This window comes from Prionailurus bengalensis, chromosome B4 (genome assembly GCF_016509475.1).
Source record: "Prionailurus bengalensis isolate Pbe53 chromosome B4, Fcat_Pben_1.1_paternal_pri, whole genome shotgun sequence".
Taxonomy (NCBI): Eukaryota; Metazoa; Chordata; class Mammalia; order Carnivora; family Felidae; genus Prionailurus; species Prionailurus bengalensis.
In genome coordinates, this window is record NC_057358.1 from 25763180 (window position 1) to 25786847 (window position 23668).

Consider the following 23668-nt stretch of genomic DNA (forward strand, 5'->3'; position numbering starts at 1 on the left):
AAATCTATAAAGAACTTCTCAAACTCAACACCCAAAAAACAATCCAATGAAGAAATGGGCAAAAAACATGAATAGACACTTCTCCAAAGTGGATGTCTATCCAGATGGCCAACCAACACATGAAAAAATGCTCCACATCACTCATCATCAGGGAAATACAAATCAAAACCACATTGAGATACCACCTTACACCTGTCAGAATGGCTAACATTAACAACTCAGGCAACAACAGATGTTGGCAAGGATGTGGAGAAAGAGGGTCTTTTTTGCATTGTTGGTGGGAATGCAAGCTGGTGCAGCCACTCTGGAAAATAGTATGGAGGTTCCTCAAAAAACTAAAAATAGAACTACCCTATGACCCAGAAATTACACTACTAGGCATTTATCCAAGGGATAGAGGTATGCTGTTTCACATGCACCCCCATGTTTATAGCAGCACTATCAACAATAGCCAGAGTATGGAAAGAGCCCAAATGTCCATCGAAGGATGAATGGATAAAGAAGATGTGGTATATATATACAATGGAGTATTACTCAGCAATCAAAAAGAATGAAATCTTGCCATTTGCAACTACGTGGATGGAACTGGAGGGTATTATGCTAAGTGAAATTAGTCAGAGAAAGACAAAAATCATATGACTTCCCTCATATAAGGACTTTAAGAGACAAAACAGATGAACATAAGGGAAGGGAAATAAAAATAATATAAAAACAGGGAGGGGGACAAAACAGAGGAGACTCATAAATATGGAGAACAAACTGAGGGTTACTGGAGGGGGTTTGAGAGGGGGGATAGGCTAAATGGGTAAGGAGCACTAAGGAATCTACTCCTGAAATCATTGTTGCACTATATGCTAACTAATTTGGATGTAAATTTTAAAAAATAAAAGATAAAATTAAAAAAAGTTATATAGGAATAATATATATAAAAAAACAAGAACAGAACGCATCTCTTCCCCCTGCTTGACCTCTAACTTCTAGTCAATCACACATCCTGCGGATCTTGCCTACCAAAGAGTTCTCTCCATCTCTATCACCTCTCTGTATTTAAACCATATTTAAGATGTTTGTCACTTCCCCATGTATTAGCTCTTTCTTTTCCTCTTCAAATTAAAGCTTCTTATAGGCCTCCAGAAGGCCTAATATGCAAACATGGCCAAGCAAAATTATACTGCCTCCTCTCATGATCAGATTCTTTTATTGCTTTCTCATTGTCAATAGCATCATTTCTCAAATTGTCAACCACGTAATATCTGCATCAGGCTCACCTAAGGTGTTTGTGACAATGCTAATTCTCATTGGTAATCAGAATCAGTGATTATACTGGTAATTTTACCCAACCATATTATCCAGCTGGTGCCTAGATGTTTTCCCACATGTACCTCAGTGATACAGACATAAAAATTTTGGAAGCTCTGGTCCATTTACACACCAGGACCCTCCTATTCCTAGCTCTTGCCTCTCCCATCTTATTTCTTTCTTACTATTCCTTGACTTTAGCTCCATGCTTTGCTAATCCTAAATGCCTGTATTATCCCATACTGTGTGCATCTCCTGTTTGATTTTCTCTTGTCTCTACTGAAACACTCAGCTTCCTCCCATCACTCTCTACCCCCTTTGCCTGGTTTTCTCCTATTTAACCACTGAGATTCACTTCAAATTTCCTCTTTTGCAGTAGTTTTTAGTGTTCTACCCTCCAATTCCTCTGCTTTTTTATATCTGGTCTCCTTCTTTGCAACAGGTTAGATCCCCTCTTGAGCTTCCACATGTATATCTCTATTATTGCTCTTATCCTTGGTCTCAGAGTTCACAATTTGTGAGCCTCTTATTTCCTGTACAGTGTGAGGACCTTGAAGTCAGGGAATGTGTCCTGTTCAGTTCACTAATCCTCCTCCTGAGCATAGGCTGGATATAGAATAGGCACTCAAATGTTTCTTCCATAAATGAAATATGCATACTATGGATACTCCCTATCCTTATTTTTTTCTATCCTTGTGAGCTTTTCTCTGCTTCAGAAATGGGAAATTGTTCATGATATAAGCAGACAAAGGTGCAGAGGTAGGGCACAAATGGTAAGAGAGGAGTGAGGAGGTAGAAGATGAAATTAATAGTGATGGCATTAAAGATGAACAGAGAAGGAAGATGCTCAAGCTGCTCATGGAAAAGAGACCATTAAGGCCATTATGATAGTGGAGGAAGAAGGTCATGAGCTTCTGAACAATGGCAACGTTCTTCTCTGTTTTTCTAGTTTGTTAAGAATTTTTATCATGAGAGGGTGTTGGATTTAATCAAATGCTTTTTTGCATTTGTTGAGATGATGGTGTGATTTTTTTTTTAATCCTTCATTCTGTTAATGTGGTTGTGTTACATTCATTGATTTTCATATGCTGAGCCATTGTTGTAAGCTGGGATAAATCCCATTTGCTCATGGTATATAATTCCTCTTACTATGCTGTTAAATTTGGTTTGTTCAGGATTTTTTGCATCTGTGTTCATTAGGGATATTGGTCTATAATTTTCTTATAGTGTCCTTATCTGTCTTTGGTATCAGGTTAATGCTGGCCTCATAAAATAAATTTGGCAATGTTCCCTCTGATTCAGCTTTTGGAATAGTTTGAGAAGTATTGGCATTAATTATTCTTTATTTTATTTTATTTTATTTTATTTTTATTTTTTGTTAGAGGGAGCATTAGTTCCTCTTTAAATGTTTGGTAGAATTGGCCAGTGAAACCACCTGGTCCTGGGCTTTTCTTTGTTGGGAGGTTTTGTTTACTGATTCAATCTCCTTGCTAGTTATATAAGTCTGTTCAGATTTTATATGTCTTCATGAGTCAGTCTTTGTAGGTTGTGTCTTTCTAGGAACTTATCCATTTTTTCTATGTTATCCAGTTTGTTGGTATATATAAAGGCCATATATGAAAAGACCTAAAAATATAAAACTCCTAGAATACAGCATAGAGGAAAATCTTCATGACATTGGTCTTGGCAGTGATTTCTTGGATATGACATCAGAAGCACAGCAAAAGACACAGTTAATGGAGTGAAAAGGCAGTCTATGGAATGGGAGAAAATACTTGTATAACGTTTATCTGTTAAGGTATTGATTTCTAAAATATATAAAAAAGTTCCTACAACTCAATAGCTAAAAACAACCTGATTTAAAAAATGGGCTAAGGACTTGAATAGGAATTTTTACAAGGTCATGCAAATGACCAACAGGTCTATGAAAAGATGCTTAATGTCATTTGCCATCAGGGAAATGCAAATCAAAACCACGATGTGATACCACCTCACATGTTAGTATGGCTGTTACAAAACCAAACCAAAAGAAACAAGTGTGGATGTGGAGAATGTGGAGAAATTGGAACCCTTGCACATCATTGTTGGTGAGGAAGCAAAATGGTGCGGTTGGAATATAGAGGTTCCTCATAAAATTAAAAATGGAACTACCATAGGACTTAGCAATTCTACTTCTGGATATTTACCCAAAGGAACTGGAATCAGAATCTTGAAGAGATGACTCCACACCCATGCTAATTGAAGCATTATTTACAGTAGCCAAGATGTGGAAACAACCTAAATTTCCATCAATGGAAGAAAGAATTTTTTAAAATGTGGTACATACTGGGGCGCTGGGTGGCTCAGTCAGTTAAGTGTCTGACTTCAGCTTGTTGCATCTACACAACTCCTGAAACAGAATGCTACGGGCACCAGTGACAGTCGCAACAAAGTTTATTACAATGAGAGGCAAGGCCGACCGATCGGGACCAACACTCTTGATAAGAGTGCAGCCCTGAGCAGCCAGGGTACAGGGTTTTTATGGCCGATCACATCATTTTATCATCACCTGGGAACAGAACAGAGAATTCCCGGATGAGTTAGAAACAGTTGCTGGATGAGGTGATTATTTTAGACTTTCTGCCGCTAAGTTGCAACCAGTGGATCTCCTTGACCTTGCCTCTCATGCTCTTTTCTTTGAACTTCTGTTTCCTTAGTTGGTAAAGCCTGATTTACAAGAGTATGAAGTATAATTTACAAGAGTAAAGCAAGGCTGTTATCTCTTGACCTTCAGTGTCAGAACAAAGCTGTTATTTTTCAAGCTACGCCATTAGCCCTACACTAAAATTTAACCCTTACAATCTCATGTCATGATCTCACAGTTTGTGAGCTCAAGTCCCACATCAGGCTCTGTGCTGACAGCTTGGAGCCTGGAGTCTGCTTCAGATTCTGGGTCTCCCTCTCTGCCCTTCTCTGTCTCCTGCTCACGCTCTGTCTCTCTCTCCTTCAAAAATAAATAAACGTTAAAAAAAATTTTTTTTAATGTGGTACATGCTTATAATGGAATATTATTCAGCCTTAAAAAGAAGGAAATCCTGGAATATGTGACAACATGGACAAACTTTGAGGGCATTATGCTAGGTGAAATAAACCAGTCATAGAAGGATAAATACTGTACAATTCCACTTCTTTGAAGCATCTAAAATAGTCAAACTCATTGAGGCAAAGAATAGAATGGTGACTGGGAGAAATGAAAATGGGGAGTTGCTAACTAGTGGGTATAAAATTTCTGTTTTTATTCCAAAAAGTAGAAGAGGAAGGAGAACTTCCAAATTCATTCCTGGAGGCTAGAATCACCCTTATACCAATACCAGATAAAGACACTACAAAAAAAGAGCTACAGGCCTGTATCTCTGATGAACATAGGTGCAAGAATCCTCAACAAAATACTAGCAAACCAAATCAAACAATACAGTAAAAAAAATCATTCACCACAATCAAGTGGGATTTATTTCTGGGATACAAGGGTGATTCAATATTTGCACATCAACCAATGTGATATATTACATCAACGAGAGAAAGGATAAAAACCATATGATCACTTCAATAGATGCAGAAAAAGCACTTGGCAAAGTACAAAATTCACTCATGATAAAAATACTCAACAAAGTAGGCTTAGAGGCAACATACGTCAACACAATAAAGTCCATATATGAAAAACCCACAGATGACATCATACTTAATGGTGAAAAGCTGAGAGCTTTTTCCTTAAGATCAGGAACAAGATAAGGATGTCCACTCTCACCACTTTTATTCAACATAGCCCTAGCAATCAGATAAGAAAATTAAGTCCTAGCCACAGCAATCAAAAAGAAAAGAAAAAGAAAGAAAAGGCATCTAAACTGGTAAGGAAGAAGTAAAACTTTTGCTATTTGTAGATGACATGATACTATATATAGAAAACCCTAAACACTCCACTGAAAACTTCTGGAACTGATAAATGAATTAAGTAAGGTCACAAAATAAAAAATCAGTATATAGAAATACATTTCATTTCTATACACTAATAATAAAGTAGCAGAAAGAGAAATTGAGAAAACAATCCCATTTATAATTGCACCAAAAACAATAAAAATACCTAGGAATAAACTTAACCAACGAGGTGAAAGACCTATACTCTGAAAACTGTAAGACACTGATGAAAGAAATTGAAGATGATACGAACAAATGGAAAGATATCCCATGCTCAATATTTGAAGAAGAAATATTTCTTAGATGTCCATACTACCCAAAGAAATCTACATATTTAATGCAATCCCTATCAAAATACCAACAGCATTTTTCACAGAACTGGAACAAATAATCCTAAAATTTCTTTAGAACCACAAAAGACCCTGAATAGCCAAAGCAATCTTGAAAAAGAACAACACTGAAGTATCACAATCCCAGATTTCAAACTATACTACAAAGCTGTAGTAACCAAAACAGTATGGTATTGGCACAGAGACTATTGCAAAGATGGTGGAGTAGGAGGACCCTGGGCTCACTTTGTCTCATGGGTACACCTAGATAATACCCACATTGGTGAAAATAACCTGGAAGATGACCTGGAGACTTGCAGAACAAACTCTCCACAGCTCAACACAGACAAGAAGCCACATGGAAGAGGGTAGGAATGGTGGAGATGCAGTTGAGCATTAAATGGACTTGTGGGGCATTCCATGGGAAGGAGGGAGCCATGGGCATAGAGAGGGGAGAAACATTACTCTCACATCAGGGGAGACCATGTGGGGAAGAGAAATCCCAATAACATTTGGCTTTGAAAACCAGAGGGGCTGAATCTTGTGAGTTCTTACAACCAGTAGAACTTAAAACCTGGAATTTTAAAAATCATCAGCTCAGTTTTCAGGGAGCTGGGAGGGTAAGAAGAAACTGGGTCCTTGCCCTTAAAGAGACAGGAGATAGAGGGTAAAACCAGTAGTTTGAAAAATGCTTAGGGCTAGAGGAGAGAGTGGTTTACTCATCTCAGAGTGTGTCCAGGAGGGACAGAGATTGGTGGGGGACTCCTCCAGGAACAAAGGAGCTGGCAAATGCCACTTGCCTCCTCTACCCCCCAGCCTAGATACCCAGCTACTTCTGGGAACCAGTGCCAAGACTCGCCACCTAACTTGCTTGCACTGTAGCCTGCCATCCCCTCACCCCGGCTCCCACATTGCGCTTTTGTGGATCCACCCCTCCAGACTGAACTGCTTCAGTCCTGGTGCTGCAGAGCCCCTCCCACAGAGGACTACCAGCCCACAAACGTTGCTAACCCTGCCTCTCTAGCCCCTATGCATGTTGTGGCTCCACCCCTTCCAAAACGCTCTTGGCCAGATCCCATCAAAGCAGTACCAGAAGCCTGGCACTGTGCAAGTAGCCCATACAAGGGCTAACACCACTCCAAAGTGAGTCCTGCCCCAGGGAGAGGGGGAGATGACTACATACACCAGACTGACTGTGGCCCCAACAGTGGGCTGGGGCAGACAGCTGGTCTGACTGTAGGCCCTGCCCACCACCCGTCTCAGGGGACAGCATAGGGAAAGTGCCCTGTAGTTTGGCACTACTTCATCTCTAGCAAATACCTGGTCTGACCCAACTAAAGCCCAAGGTAGCCCCAGAATGGCCCACTAACACAGGGACCAGACCCAGCCCACAGCAGACAAAGAGAACCATTACACATGACTGGACTGAAGGTAAACACAGCTCAGCCCACAATAGTAGCACACATAGGAGGTACCCCTGAAGTGCCATTTTCTAGTGAAAAGGAGACATTGCACTGTGGGGAACTACAGGACCTATTCTTCACAAAGCCACTACTTTCAAGAACAGGAGATGTAGCTAACTTTCCTAACACGTAGAAACAGACATAGCAATAGATAAAATGAGGAGACAGAAGAATATGTCCCACATGAAAGAATAGAACAAAATCATAGCAAGAGACCTAAGCAAAATGGAGGTAAGTAATATGTCTGGAAAAGAATTTAAAGTAATGGCCATAAAGATACTCACCAGACTTGAGAAAAGAATGGAGGACCTCAGAAGAGACCCTCAAAAAAGAGAAGACATAAAAAAGAACCAATCTGAGATGATAAACTTCAATAAATGAAATTAAATATAGACTACCTGCGGGGTGCCTTGGTGACTCAGTTGGTTAAGCTTCTGGCTTTGGCTCAGGTCATGATCTCGATGGTTCATGGGTTCAAGCCCCATATTGGCTCTCTGCTGTCAGCACGGAGCCAGCTTTGGATCCTCTGTCTCCCTCTGTCTCTCCCCCTCCCCTGCCCCTTGCACACTCTCTCTTTCTCTCTCAAAAATAAACATTAAAAAAAATAGACTACCTGAAATAAATAGTATACAAGAGAAAGCCAAAGAATGGATCAGTGACCTGGAGGACAGAGTAATGGAAAATAATCAAGCTGAGCAGGTGAGAGGGAAAAATATGCAAAATGAGAATAAACACCATCAAGCATAACAATAGTCACATTATAGGAATCCCAGAGTGAGAAATGAGAGAAAAGGGAGCAGAAAATTTATTTGAAGAAATAATAGCTGAAAATTTTCTGAATCTGGAGAAGGAAACAGAAATCCAGATCTAGGAAACACAGAAAACCCCCAACAAAATCAACCCAGAGAGATCCATACCAAGACACACAGTAAATGAAATAGCAAAAAATAGTGATAAAGAGAGAATTTTAAAAGCAGCAAGAGAAAAGGAAAGCAGTTACATACCAGGGAAACGCCATAAATCTATCAGTGGATTTTTCAGCAGAAACTTTACAGGCCAGAAGGGAGTGGGGCAGGATATATACAAAGTACTAAAAGGAAAAAATCTGCGGGTAAGAATACCCTATCCATCAAGGCCATCATTCAGAATAGGAGAGACAGAGTTTCCCAGACAAACAAAAGTTAAAGGAATTCCTGACCACTAAACCAGGAGCAAAACTAGCCACTTCCCCATCACACATGGTGCCATTGGCCTTGCCAAAACCACAGTGCAGCTGCCCTCCTGCTCAAGTCAGTGTGCATTGCTGCCTGCTCATGACAAGTCAACACACCTTCACCTCGGATCAACAGGGACTCAAACTGAGACTGTCCCCCCTCAAATTATAGACCCTGTACTGAAGTTTGTGCATAACAGTGGGTATAATTATAACAGAAGGAAGCAACTCAAATGGTGATGACAATTCTCTGGAATGTATAATGGACAAAAAGAGTGTGCTGGGCTCAGAACATCTTCAACAAGCATATCAAAGAACAATACATTTCAGGTTATTAAAAGAAACCACCACCACCCACACACAAAAGCAAACAGTAAAAACCACTATGGTACTGGCATAAGAAAATCGACATAAACATCAATAGAACAGTATAGAGATCCCAGATAAATGCATGATTATATGGTCAATTAACCTTTGACAAAGTAGGAAAGAATCTGCAATGGGAAAGACAGTCTCTTCAACAACTGGTGTTGGGAAAACTGGACAGCAACATTCAGAAGAATGAAACTGGATCACTTTCTTACACCATAAATAAATTCAAAATGGATTAAAGTCTTAAATGTGTGACCTGAAACCCTCAAAATCCTAGAAGAGAGCACAGGCAATAATTTCTGATATCATCTGTAGCAACATTTTTCTGGATATCTCCTAAGGCAAGGAAAACAAAAGCAAAAGTAAACTATTGGGACTACATCAAAATAAAAAGCTTCTGCACAGTGAAGGAAACAATCAGCAAAACAAAAAGCCTACTGAATAGGAGAAGATATTTGCAAATGACATATTCAGTAAAGAGTTAGTATCCAAAATACGTAATTTATACAACTTAACACCAAAAAAACCCAAATAACCCAATTAAAAAATGGGCAGAAGACATGAACAGACATTTCTCCAAAAAAGACATGCAGATGGTCAACAGACACATGAAAAGATGCTCAACATCTCTCAACATCAGGGAAATGAAAAATCAAAACCACAATGAGTTATCACCTCACACCTGTCAGAATGGCTGAAATCAAACACAAGAAACAAATGCTGGTGAGGATGTAGAGAAAAAGAAATGCTCTTGCACTATTGGTGGGAATTTAAACTGGTGCAACCACTCTGGAAAACTGTATAGAGGTTCCTCAAAAAAGTAAAAATAGAATTACCATATGATCCAGTAATTCCACTACTGGGTATTTATCCAAAGAATAGGTAAACACTAATTTGAAAAGATACATGCACCCCTGTGTTTATTGCAGCATTATTTACAATAGCTAAATTATGGAAGCAGCCTGTGTCCATTGACAGATGAATAGATAAGGAAAACGTGGTATACAATGGAATATTACTCAGTTATAAAAAAAGAATGACATCTTCCTAGTTGCAACAACGTGGATGGTTCTAGAGAGTATAATGCTAAGTGAAATAAGACAGAGAAAGACAAATACCATATGATTTCACTTACATGTGTAATTTAAGAAACAAAACAAACAAAAAGACTCTGAACTATAGAAAACAAAGAGATGGTTATACGAGGAGATGTGGGGGTGGGGGATTGGTGGGAGAAATAGGTGAAGGGGATTAAGAGTACACTTTCTGTGGTGAGCACAGAGTAATGTATAGAAGTGCTGAATCACTATATCATACTCCTGAAACACTGTAGGTTAATTACACTAGAATTAAAATTTGAAAGCCCCAGTTTTATACGGTAAATAAGTTTAGATATCTATTGTACAATATCGTGCCTCTAGAGGATGCTACTATATTGTACACCTACAGGTCTGTTAAGAAGATAGACCTTATATTGAGTGTTGTTACCATGATAAAATAAAAAGGGAGAGAGATGTTAGAATGAAGCTAAGAGATTTGATAGGATTCAGTGGCAGGATGTATGTAGGGGGTGAACATCCTAGTTTTCTATTTCCGCATAACACTCTGCCACAGAGTTAGCAGTTTTGAACAATGATCATTTTTAGCTCACATTTCTGTAGGTCAGAAGCCCAGGCGTGGTGTGGCTGAGTTCTCTGCTCAGGGTCCCATAAGGCCAAAGTCAAGGTAACGGCGGTGCTTACTGCTCATTTCTTCAGGGTCCATTTACCAGTTCGTGTGGTTGTTGAAAAAATTCAGTCCCTCACGATTGTAGGACTGCCATTGCAATCCTAGCTTTCTTCTGTCAGCCAGGGGCTACTTTCAGCTCCTAGAAGTCACCTGCATTCATTGACGTGTGGTCCCCTCCATCTTCAGAGCCAGAAACAGAGAATCTCCTTAGTGTCAGATCCTTCTCACACTTCAAATCTTTTTTCTTTCTTTCCTTCTTTTTTTTTTCTTTCTTTTCTTTTTTTCAGGAAAAGTTTAGTTCCTTTTAAGGCCATGCCTGATTAGGCCAGAATAATCTACTTTACTTAAAATCAACTGATTTGGAATCTTGGTTACAAACGCCACATGCTTTTACAGCAGCACCTACATTAGTGTTTGATTGAAAAACTGAGGGAAGGTGTTTGTACACCAAAGGGTGGAGGGTCTGGGGGTCATCTCTTAATTCTGCCTCCGACAGTGAAGAACAAGGAGGGGTTAGCGTAGACTGCGAGAGTCTAACTGGACATATTGGAGGGACTGTGGAGCCATTAACTATGGCTGAGAATACAGAAAGCAGAGGGATTTTGGTAGGAAGGTGAGTTCAAATTTAGGTACGTGAGGTAAAGAGTTTAACAGAATAAAATCTCAACTAAGTAATATTTTGCATATAAGAATGTCTCCTGCCAGCCTTACAAGGGCTGAGCCCCCATAGTATTTTCTTTTTTTTTTTTTTTTAGGAATATTAAAGCTACTGGTGAAAAAGACATAAGTTATGAAGAGGAACTGATCTTTAGGGACTATGAGGATGAAAGAAGTCTACTTTATAAAAATATTTTGTTCATCTCAGCTATGTGAAAGTTCTAAAGAATATTCTCTAACTCATGATGGGTTATATAAAATGTGCCCAAAAAGGAGGGCTTGATTTTTATTGTCTATTGCTTGAGAGAAGCTGGTCCCACGTTTTCGTTACAGTTGGTATTTCTACCTCACGGCGGGAATGGCAGTCTGCTGGATAACCACCTTGCGTATTTCTACCACCTGAAGATCTCCATGTGGAAAGTTCCAAGGTTAATTTTCCTTCTTCCTGAAGAACCTGTCCGTAAGTCTAAAACACCCAGTACCCAGGATAGTACTTCCAGAGACTACCAAGGGGTCTTCCGTTGCCCAGTCAAATAAGTTTTCACTGTTTCTCCTACCTTTCCACAAATTATTGAGCTACCAGGCTTTGCAGTGGGGGAGAGGCGCCCACTGTGGCCAAACCTTTTCTGCATTCATCCTACAGAGATTGGGATACAGGGGCAGACAAACCTAAGGGCAGATAAATACAATGTATCTGACCGTGTTCCAGAGATATGTGTGGGATGCCAGAAAGCTCCGAGGATGGAAATGAAGGTCAAAATCCAGCCAATCACAAAATACTCTGTATACTAGGATTGGGTTGTTTTGTGTTGTGTTGTGTTGAAGACAGATGCCTGACACAGTCTTTATGAGTGTGTGTGGTTTTTTATTCTTTCAGAATTTGTCTCACTTTTTACAGCTTTATTGAGGTAAAAATATTAAATTAACATTTAAAGTGTAATGTAATCCGCTTTGACAAATGTACTACCTGTGAAATTATTACCCTAATTAAAAATAATGAATATATCCATTGGTCCCCAAAGTTTCCTCACACCTTTCATAGTACCTCTCTTCCTTCCCCAAACTCTGGCAATCACTGATCTGCTGTCATTATAAATTATTTGGAACTTTCAAAAAATGGAACCATACATGATGTTCTCTTTTCTTGTCTAGCTTTGTTCATTCAGCATAAAGGTTTTAAGATTCTTCCATATTGTTACATGTTTCATTAGTGTACTTTTTTTTTATTCTGGAGTTCTGTTCCCTTGTATGGATATATTAGAATTAGCTTATCCTTCTGCCCATTGATAGACATGTAGGCTGTTTCCAGTGTGGGGCTATTACAAATAATCCTGATGTGGACATTTGTGTATAAGTGTTTATATGAACATATGATTTTATTTCCCTTTGGTGAATATCAAGAAGTGGAATGATAAAAGTACACTTAAGAAACTTCAAAATTGTTTCCTAAAGTGGCTTACCATTCTTCCTTCCCTTCAGCAATGTTCCAGTTGCTTTACATCCATGCTGTAACATGGCATGGTCAGTCTTTTTCATTTTAGCCAGCCTAACTGGCTGTATAGAAACTGTGGTTTCTTTCAATTTGCATTTCCCTGTTGACTAGTGATGTTAAGCATCTCTTATGTGCTTATTAGCTATTTACAGATTTTCTTTTGTGAAGTGTTCACATTTTTGGCCCATTTTTAAAATTGCGTTGGAAGACATCACAAGGATTTAAGCAAGAGAATATCCTAATCAAATTTCTGTTTTAGAAAAATCACCCAAGCTGGGAATATCGAGGATGAATCACAGCAGGGCCAGACTGCAGAAGAGGGGCCAACTGCAGGGGTGGAGGGGGGGAGTGGAATAGGTCCAGCAAAGGATGCTAAAATACTTGGCAGTGGGTTAAGAAGAGACATCTCTGAAACAACTGACAGGTGCTAGTGACCATTTTTATATATGAGGGTTAATCAAGGAAATCTGATTCAGGTAGAATTTAAAAGGAAAACCACCACCACCAAATACCTGTAGCACTCACAATGTACCAAGCACAGTTCTGAGCATTGTCACAAATATTAACTCAGGATTGATATTCATAACAATCCTAACGAGGATTATCCACACTTTACAGAGGAGGAAACCAAGGCAGAGAGTGAAAAGGTATCATGCCTGTAACATATAAACAAAAAATCACAATGAGTGTGATTAAATGTATAGAAGATGATATGGTTTAAAAGATGGTAAAACATGGTTTTGGAACCAGGCATCTTGGAGTTTAAATGCTGTATCTACTATATACTGGGGGATGACCTTGGGCAAGTTTCTTAGACTCTGTGCATCTCTCTTATTCGTCAAACAAGGATACTGCTTTTGTTCAGACTGTTGTGGGCAGTAAATGAGGTGGCTTGTTAAAAGTTCCTAGAATAGGGACACCTGGGTGGCTCAGGCAGTTCAGTGTCCCAACTGTTGATTTTAGCTCAGGTCATGATCTCACAGTTTGTGAGATCAGGCCCCACATCGAACTCTGTGCTGACAGCACAGAGCCTGGGAGCCTGCTTAGGATTCTCTGTCTCCCTCTCTCTCTGCCCTGCCTCCCACTTGTGTGTGCATGCTCTCTCTCTCTCTCTCTCTCTCTCTCTCTCAAAATAAATAAATAAACTTTTTAAAAAGTTCTTAGGACAAAATAGGTGCCCAGTGAATGTTAGTGCTCATCCTTTGTTCCAATAAGTATAGTCATAGAGTGAGTGAGATTGTCAGGGAAAGCCTGTAGAAGAGAAGGATGGAAAAGGACGGAAACCTAAGCAATGGTGTCTTGGTGACAGCATAGGGGGGGTTAAGGGAAAGGAGCTGGGAGAACATGTGTGAACGCTGACGTTCATAATAGATCAGGATTCCAAAATTGGGCACAGATTAACGCCACGCATCGCCAGGAAGGGCACACAGGTGAAATCTGCCTTACCGCTTCAGATGCACTTGTTACCAAGTAAAGTACTTTTAGAATATATTGTAACCAAAATTGAGATGTGCTATTTGTGAGACATTTATTCATCTTTTAAAAACTGAACTGTAAAAGTAGAACGTGATAAACAAAAAAATAATTTGAATAATCCAGGAAGGGATGTACTGGAAAGCAAGACTCTCCAGTACCTGTACCTTCTCCGGGTGCACTGCCTGTACTAGAAAGTTTGGATGTATGCATGTATGCATGTATATGCATTTTGTAGCACTCTTCAGGTCAATATATACACATTATTTAATAAGTACATTATAATAAGATAATACCAAAAAACCTCCTCATATTTTTAAATAGTGGCATAATAATTAAAAGAATATTACCCATCGTTTATCATTCTCTTACTGATGATAATAGGGTTGATTATATTTTTTTCTATAATAAATTCTACTTAAATTCTAATAAATTAACCTTCCAGTATAAATATGAAAGTGAAAATGAAACTGTTTGGTCTAAGGACATGTGTATTTTAAATTTTGATAGAACTGCAAAATTACCCTCCAAAAAATGTTTTAGGAATTTGAAGCCCATAATGGCTAATATTTATTGAACATTTACCAGATGCAAATACTACACAGAGGGCTTTATGTAGAGCATCTCAACAAACTCTTTTGGACCCATCCTATTATTACTACTTCCATCTTATAAATAAAGAAATGAAGGCCCAGGAAGGATAAGTAAATGAAATGAGGTAACATAGATAAGAAGTACGATAGCAGTGATTTGAACCCAAATCTTTGTCATTTAGCATTGTCTGTAAATTGTGCTCATTCTTTTACTGATCACTGTTGGTTTTATTCATGCCTTTTTCATAAATTCATTTTCAACTGCTAGAGTTCATCTTTCAGTCTTTCTTCCTGGAAGAATATAGGGGTGGTAAATATGTCTAAGTTCTTGTATGTCTAAATGAGTTCATTTTATTGTCACTCTTGAATGATAATCTGGGTTGTAGAATTTTCAGCTTATACTCATTTTTCCCGCATTACATAATGTGTCCTTTGCCATATGATACCCTGTTGCGCATGAGATGTTTGATGCCCAACAGATTCCTTTTCGCTCCCTCCCTACCTCTCCTCCTTCTCCTCCTCCCCCTCCTCCTCCTCTTTTCCTTCTTCTCCTTCTTTCTCTCTCTTTTCTTTTTCTTTCTTTCTTTCTTTCTTTCTTTCTTTCTTTCTTTCTTTCTTTCTTTCTCATTATGGGATTCTTTCTCTGTTGATAAGGTTTACAAATTTACAAAATAAATATCTGGATCTTTAAATCTGAAGACCTATCTTTAATTTAGAGAAGGATTTATATCATGTCTTAATATAATTTTCTCCTAATGGGAGATCCTACTAGATAGATAGATACTGGCTGTCTTGGATCTGTTTTCCACATCTCCACACTTTTTTTCCCTCAATTTGCATCCCTATCCTTTTAAAATTATGTTCTAGGAAAATCTATTAGCTTGATTTTTTAATTTAATGTTTAGGTCTGCAGTAATGTCTGTCTTTTTATTCGATCTTATTAGATGTTTTCTGAAACTATTCCTAACTTTAAAGATATTTTCTTCTTCAGCAGCCTGTTTATAGCAGCAGGATCCTCAAGGATGCTAGTGTATGCTCAGTTATATATAGATCATATCAAAATATACTATTAACACAGGATGCACAGTGAAACGAAAAGGGTGCAAAAGAGGTGGCATTTGAATGGCTATACATCCAATAATCAACCCTACCATACTCAGCGATCCCTTTCTATAGGACAAATTTTGTATTATCCCTTTTGCACTCCTGACATGAAATCCATAGACAGTGTAACCTGCAGAATGAAGAAGAAATTCCACTGTAAGGTAGAGAAGAAAGGAAAGAGAAGCATTTGAGAACAGAATATACCTTTTGATACGTGCACGCTCAAGCAGCCCTTCTCTAAAGATGGCAGTAGTCAGATGCACGCAGTCACCGCACATGCCACATGAGTGAGACGCAGGTGTCACAAGTGGTATTGCCATTAGTGACGTGAGGTTCCAGAATGGTGAAAAACTCATACTGTGTTCTGAAAAAATCAAGTTCAATCTTCCTTTGATTCACGTGGTAGTGCATTCATGGAGAACTCAGTGTACATTACAACCTAGCCAAAACACCACTCATGTCATCTGTTCCCAAGTGGCTTGAGCCGATGTTTATTTTTATTTGTTTCTTCCCTCAGAAAAGCTTTTAAGGCAAATTTCCTGGAGCTCAGTTTTAGTCATATTTCATAGACTGATAGCTCATTATTTTCTGAATAATCTGCAGTTTCATTTTTATTTCCTTGATGGCTAGAATACTTAAAACTTATTTACAAAATTTTTCTAGGTGGTTTTTTCCCTTTCGTTTCTATTTGTCATTCATTTTCATTTCCATTGGACTGTGGAGATAAAATGCCATTTACACTATTTAAGGATTTTGGAATTTAATGAGGTTTTCCTTGTGGCTTACTTTGGGGTTGGGTTTCGTAAATGCTTGGTGGGGCTCTTGAAGAGAAGGTGTGATTTCAGTTTGCAGGACAAAGCATTCTTTCCGTGGCTATGAGACCAGCCTGAGAAATTAGGAAAATCAGACCTTCTACAACTATTTTTCTTCACAATTTAAGAGAAGTGTTTGAAAAATAACCGAATAATGTGGTTTTGTTGATTATAATTCTCAAGGGTTTGCCTGTGGCTTCAATGCTCTTCCTTTTGTGGCTTGCACCATTGATTACTATAGGAGAACGTTCTGTCCCAAGTAATAAACATGGAATTCAATGTTGATATTATTATTATTGTCTCCTTTGCTTTCTTTTTGTTTGCATCTGCCTGGCTTATTGTTGCCAGTCCTTTTACTTATGCTCTATAGCTTCTCTTTAACACTTACAGTAATTATATTGTTCTGTAACTACAGTTATTCAAATATATTCCTATTTAGATCTTTTCTGTCTTATATACTAATAATTAGAATGCCTAGGGCAGAGTAAAGACTGAACAGATAGAGTCTTTGGTATTACTGTTGCCTAATCAAGTTAAAAGATATTATTTTGTTTAAAATGGTAGGCTCACAAGCATGATAAATTTGTAAATCCAAAAACATTAGAACAATTTTCTTCAAACTTTAATTTTAAGGTTAAAATTTCATCCATATTATGGAGGAAAAAAAGTGGAACCCAAGAAAAATAAAATTTAAATATAATCTCTTGCTTTGGCCCATTCTATAGTTTCCAGAGATTACTTTCTTCAGATAAAAAAAAAAAGTTTATTAACTTATTTTGAGAGAGAGAGAGAAAGTGTGAACAGGAGAGGGGCAGAGAGAGTGGAGGAGAATCCTGATGTGGGGCTTAAATCCATGAACGGTGAGAGCATGACCTGAGCTGGAGTCAGACACTCAATGGACTGAGCCACCCAGGTGCCCCCAGGACACACTATTATAATACCATTGACTATATTCTTTGTGCTGTGCCTTTCATCCCTGTGACCCATTCATTCCACAACTAGAAGCTGGTATCTCCCACACCCTACCCTCTGGCAACCATCAGTTTGTTTTATGTATTTATGGTCTATTACACCTTTTTGTTTATTTTATTCATTTTTTTTAGATTCCATATAAGTGAAATCATATTGTATTTGTCTTTGTCTGACTTATTTCACTTAGCATAATACCCTCTAGGTCCATCTGTGTTGTCAAAAGTGACAAAGTATCACTTTATTTTTACGGTTGTGTGTGTGTGTGTATAGCACATCACCTTTATCCATTCATGTATTGATGGACACTTTAGTTGCTTCTGTACCTTGGCTATTGTAAATAATGCAGTAAACATAGGGGTTTATATATATGCATCTATATAAATATATATATATATATATATATTTTTTTTTTCAAACCAGTGTTTTCATTTGCATTTGGTAAATACCCCTTAGTGGAATTTCTGGATCATATGATGTTTCTATTTTTAATTTTTTGAGGAATCTCCATACTATTTTCCACCGTGGCTGCACCAATTTACATTCCCGCCAATTGTGCATAAGTGTTCCTTTTTTTCCCCACATCCTCACCAACACTTGTTGTTTCTTATCTTTTTGATTCTGGCCATTCCTATAGATGTAAGTTGATATCTCATTGTGGTTTTGATTTGTTATTTCTCTGATGATTAGTGATGATGAGCATCTTTTCATGTGTCAGCCATCTGTAAGTCTTCTTTGGAAAAATGTCTATTCAAGGCCTCTGCCCATTTTTTATTGGATTGTTGTGATTTTTTTTTTTTGGTGTTTAGTTGTCTAAGTTATTAATGTATTTTGGATATTAACCCCTTATCAGATATATCATTTGCAAATATCTTCTCCCATTTGATAGGTTGCCTTTTTGTTTTGTTGATGGTTTCCTTTACTGTGTAAAAGCTTTTTATTTTTATATAGTCCCAGTAGTTTATTTTTGCTTTTGTTTCCCTTGCCTGAGGAGACATATCTAGAAAATTGTTGTTAAAACTGATTTCAAATTACTACCTATGTTTTCTTTTAGGAGTTTTATTATTTCATATCTCACATTTAGGTCTTTAATTCAGTTTGAATTTTATTTTTGTGTATAGCTTAAGAAAGTGGTTCAGTTTCACTCTTTTGCATGTGGCTGTCCAATTTTCCCAGCACCATTTGTTGAAGAGACTGTCTTTTCCCCATTGGATATTCTTGCCTCCTTTGTTGCAGATTAATTGGCCATATGAGTGTGAGTATATTTCTGGGCTCTCCAGTTTGTTCTATAAAATCATTTGTTTCTGATCCTGTAAAAAGTGCTGTCGGTATTTTGATAGGGATTGCACTGAATCTGTAGATTGCTTTGGATATATTAGTTCTTTCCATTTGTGTCATCTTTAATCTCTTTCATCCGTGTTTTATGGTTTTCCAAGTACAGGTCACTCACTCCTTAGTTAAGTTTGTACCGAGGTATTTTCTTCTTTTTGGTGCAATTGCAAATGGAGTTGTTTTCTTAATATCTCTTTCTGCTACTTTGTTATTAGTGTTAAGAAACACAGGTGATTTCTGTGTATTAATTTTGTGTCCTGCATCTTTATTGAATTCATTTATTATTTCTAGTAGTTTTTTGGTGGGGTGCTTAGGGTGTTCTATGTATAGTATTATGTCATCTGCAAATAGTGACCGTTTTACATCTTCCTTACCAATTTGGATGCCTTTTATTTCTTGTTGTTGTAGCTAGTACTTGTTGAATAAAAGTGGTGAGAGTCGGGGGCACCTGACTGGCTCAGTCAATTAAGCATCTGACTCCCAATTTCAGCTCAGGTCATGATCTCACAGTTCAGAGCCTGCTTGGGATTCTTTCTCTCTGTCTCTGCCCCTCCCCTGCTCTCTCAAAATAAATATTTTTTTAAAGTACTGAGAATGGACATCCTTATGTTATTCCTAAACCAAGGGGAAAAGCACTTAGTTCTTCACCATTGACTATGATGTGGCTGTAGGTTTTTCATATATGTATGGCCTTATTCATTTTGAGGTATGTTCCCTCTAAACGTACATCACTGAGAGTTTTTTAACATGAATTGAATGTTGAATTGTGTCAAATGCTTTTCTACATTTATTGAGATGATATGATTTTTATGGTTCCAGAGTGCTTTCAAGTTCAATCGTGTCACTCCAGGGAATGTGACAGCTGTGCAGAAAAACAGCCTTTGGTAAGTGAAAGTGAATAGTGGGAGTCACCTGAGTTACTCATGGATGCTGTTTACCATTAGGAGTGCTTTCAGCACCAATAGCCCAATAGCGACCTAAACCATTAGAATACTTATTCTTACCAGCTTTATTAAAATACAGTTGACATATAGCATTGCATAAGTTGAAGGTGTACAATGTGATAATTTAATACACTTATATATTGTGAGACCACAATAAGGTTGGCTAACACTTCCATCACCTCATATAATTACCTTCTTTTGTGTGTTTGGTGATAAAATGTACTCCTAGCAAGTTTCAAGTACATAATACAGCATCGTTAACTACAGTTGCTGTGTTGTATACTACACTTGATTCCCAGAGTTTATTCATCTTATAACTGGAAGTTTGTAGCCTTGACCGTCATCTCCCTATTTCCCTACCCTCCAGCCCCTGGTAACTACCATCTACTTTCTGAGGTTGCCTGTTTTAGATTCCATATATTAATGAGAACATACAGTTTTTGCCTTTCTCTGACTTATTCCACTTAGCGAAAGGCCCTCAAAGTCCATCCATGTTGTTGGGAAAGGCAGAATTTCCATCTTTTTTCTGAGTAATTTGGGTGTGTGTGCTTCCCCAATTCTTTATCTGTTCCTCTGCTGATGGACCTGTTTCCTTGTCTTGCCTATTCTGAGTAAGGCTGCAACGAACGTGGGAGTGCAGATATCCCTTTGAGACAGTGATTTCTTTCAGATAAATACCTAGAACTGGGATTGCTGGATCATATGGAAGTTCTGTTTTTAATTTTTTGAGGAACCTCCATGCCAAATTCCAGAGTGGCTGTACCAGTTTATATTCCCAACAGTCCGTGAGAAGAACCTTTATTGAATATTTAGCAATTAGTGGAATGAGGAGGTCCCAGGATCAGTTCAACAGTTCAATGATGTTACAGATTTAGGATCTTTTCTTTTTTCAAAGGTCATCCTCCATCGATTGGCCTTTATGGTCCATTGTGCCTTGGTTTAAGGTTGGGATTATGGCTGTCAAATTGACAAGCATCACAAAATACCCAAAGTATCTCAAACAGAAAGGATGGGGACGGGGTCATAAAAGATCTTTTGCCTCATGCAGTTGTTTAAATCAGGGGAACAAGTCTTATTCACAGCTTCTCCGACAGATGTTACCTGGAATTGGGTAGCACGACCTGCTCCGATTAATCTCTGCAATATGCAGATTGTCCTGATTCATCACTAAGGGCCAGGATTCAGGCAGACTAAACAAAAATTGCGTATTATGTCACACAGGTATATTTCTGGTAATAGCCACCTTTTGTGGATTAGCCTGTTCACACAGGCATAGATATATCAAGTTCTGATTAAAGCAGCAGTGTTTTGAGGAAATTATAAACTGTATGCGTAAAAAGGATAAACCCTCTCCAAATTACCTAATCTCATGTTTCCAGCTCATGTTTCTGGCTCCAGTTATAGCAACACCAGGCAGCACAGGGCAGCGAAAATAGCATGGTCGGAGGAAGGCGGACCCTGACCCTGATTCCACGACTTATCACCTGTCACCTTGGAAAAGGTACTTAAGTCCTGCCCCTCACTTTTCTCAGTTGTAAAAGATGAAGATATTATCTTTCACGTTAAGGGAACTGTGAGGACTAAATGAGATAGTGAATGGAAATCATACAGATGTTTGATGACTAGTAAGTACAATTTGGCAGTTCCTGGGCTTGTGTGTAAGACAGCTGTTAGAAAAAATATTTCCTGCCCTCCAGGAGCTTAAGGGTAAGTGGGCAAACATTTGGAAGGGAAGTGTGTTAGAAGAAAGGGCATTAATACAATTAAGGGACATTTCTTTCAAATCGATATAAATTACGTTGCATGCCAGCGGCTAAAAATACACATTTGTTCACTACCCTACTGAGGATTACTTGATTAGGTCCTGATGTATCACTTGGAAGTAATGGCTGTTTTCTAAATAATAAAACGGTCATAGAAATTATGAGGAAACTTCCGGCTAATTTGCTAATGGAGCACTGTTTCTATGGGGTGATTATTTACAGAGCTAAATTAAAACTGTGTGCTGTGAGAATAATCATTATAAAACAGGAGTTCACAGTTACTGAATACTTCTATCCCAAGTTTTGTTCCAAATACTTTACATGGATCAGCTCTTTCAAGCCCACAACAATCCCGTGAGGTGAGCAGTATTATCATCTCCATTTTTCTGATCAGAAAATGAGGACAAGAGAGGTTACACGACTGTCTCAAGGTTGCAAAGCTGGTCATAGACAAAACCAGAATTTGAACTCAAGGATTCTGGCTCTGGAGCCCATGTTCCTGACAGCTCCACTGTACAGTCTTTCGTTGGAACCAGAGCTGGGATTAGCTGGTTCAGCTGTTGAAGCAAGGACAATACTAATTAGCCTGTCGCTATCAACAGGTGGCAGTTTGTCCTCAGGGACAGCTAAATAAGGATTAGTTTTGCTCTACCTGTTCAGGAACAGGATGTGGATAAAGCTTGGATTCCTGATGGGGAGGGGTGGGGGAAGGGATGTTCCCATCGCAGATGGGCCCAGATCACCCACCCTCGACCTCTTTAAATGGCTGCACTGTATGGGTAGGAGCAAGACTAGTGAATTCCATCTCTTCAACAGCCTTGTTGAAGCCAATAAATATTTGAAACAAATATGAAGTTTAGTTTCAGACATGGCAAGTTCAAACAAAACCTTGATATCAGAGTAGAAAAGAGAATTTGTTCTACCATGGGAAACAGTGTACCAAATACCCAAGTGCAAAAACAACTGTGCAGAAAGAAGACAAGTAACTTGAAGACACTTTATTAAGATCAAAGGTTTTCCATTACATTCATTTATAAATCTTTACTAGTTAAGACGAAAATAAATAATAAAAATCTAGATCTTCGAGAAGCTTTGAATAACAGTTTCTGTAAATCTGCAAAGATTACATGTTTTGTCAATTTTATATTACAATTTAGATACATTCAATCATTATACAATACCAGGAATGTCAGCCTTACATATATTAAGAACATTTATATGAGGAAGTAAAACAAGGGGGAAGAATATTTCAATTTCACCTTTTTATTTTTAACCGATTTGAGAATCATGGGAGTACAGAATTTCCTTCTTGATCTTGGATTTTAAATATATGGACTTAAAAATACGAACATTCCTCTTCTCCACTGGTGGCTGACACTCTGTGCTAGGAGCCGGCTGCTCCAAAAACTAGTGCATGACGAACCCCACACGCATCTCTGTAGGCGTTGGAGGTCTGGGTGCAGACACAGAGTCCAGGGCCTTTTGCTACAATTGTCAACAAGGCCGTGGCCCTGCCTAACTCGGTTTTAACCTAAGCTCTAAGCATCCACGTGGCCATATAAATGTCACTTACAACACCATATAGACTATCTAATAAAAGATTCCTTATCAGTTTTAAAAGAACATTGCTCGGCTCTAGTGTGAAAAGGGAGAACGGTCTGGACAGTTAGATTTTTAAATAACACCCCATTATTACTACTGACAGCAAAAAGCACTCAGTTTCCACAACACTACACTTACCCTCTACCTCCACGGTAAAGAATGTGGACTGCCTAAATTATTCAGACCACTGCCTAGATAATTACATGTTTCCCATTACTCTTCATACAGGAAGTCTTGATTTATAGGAAATTTTAGTCTGTGTTCAAAGAGGAATATATTCTACCCAAACTCTCTACGTAAGACTTGTCTTTTCTTAGAGCAGCCATATAACTTTACGGCTTTAGCATCAGATCTGGGGACCCTTTTCCCCACTATCTTAAAAAACTAAATTCTTTGCTATTTAGTTAATAAACATAGAACTCACTATTTGGATTATGTTAAGTAACATTTAGTCTGATTATTTTAGTGTGTGTATCAAGGCTATTGCAGTAGAGTTTTTGTCTCTTTTCTAATGTGAAATCTGACCTGTCTGAAGGAAGTCCAGTGGATAATGCTATGTCAGATGTGCCGTG

At 38.3% G+C, this 23668-nt stretch overlaps 1 long non-coding RNA gene across 1 annotated transcript; it reads left to right on the forward strand.

Moving 5' to 3' along the window:
* Positions 1-11141: 11141 nt before the first annotated feature.
* Positions 11142-22003, forward strand: LOC122473133. The gene is made up of 3 exons (XR_006294594.1): positions 11142-11472; positions 19607-19671; positions 21111-22003. It is a non-coding gene; the product is annotated as an uncharacterized LOC122473133 (long non-coding RNA).
* Positions 22004-23668: the final 1665 nt, after the last annotated feature.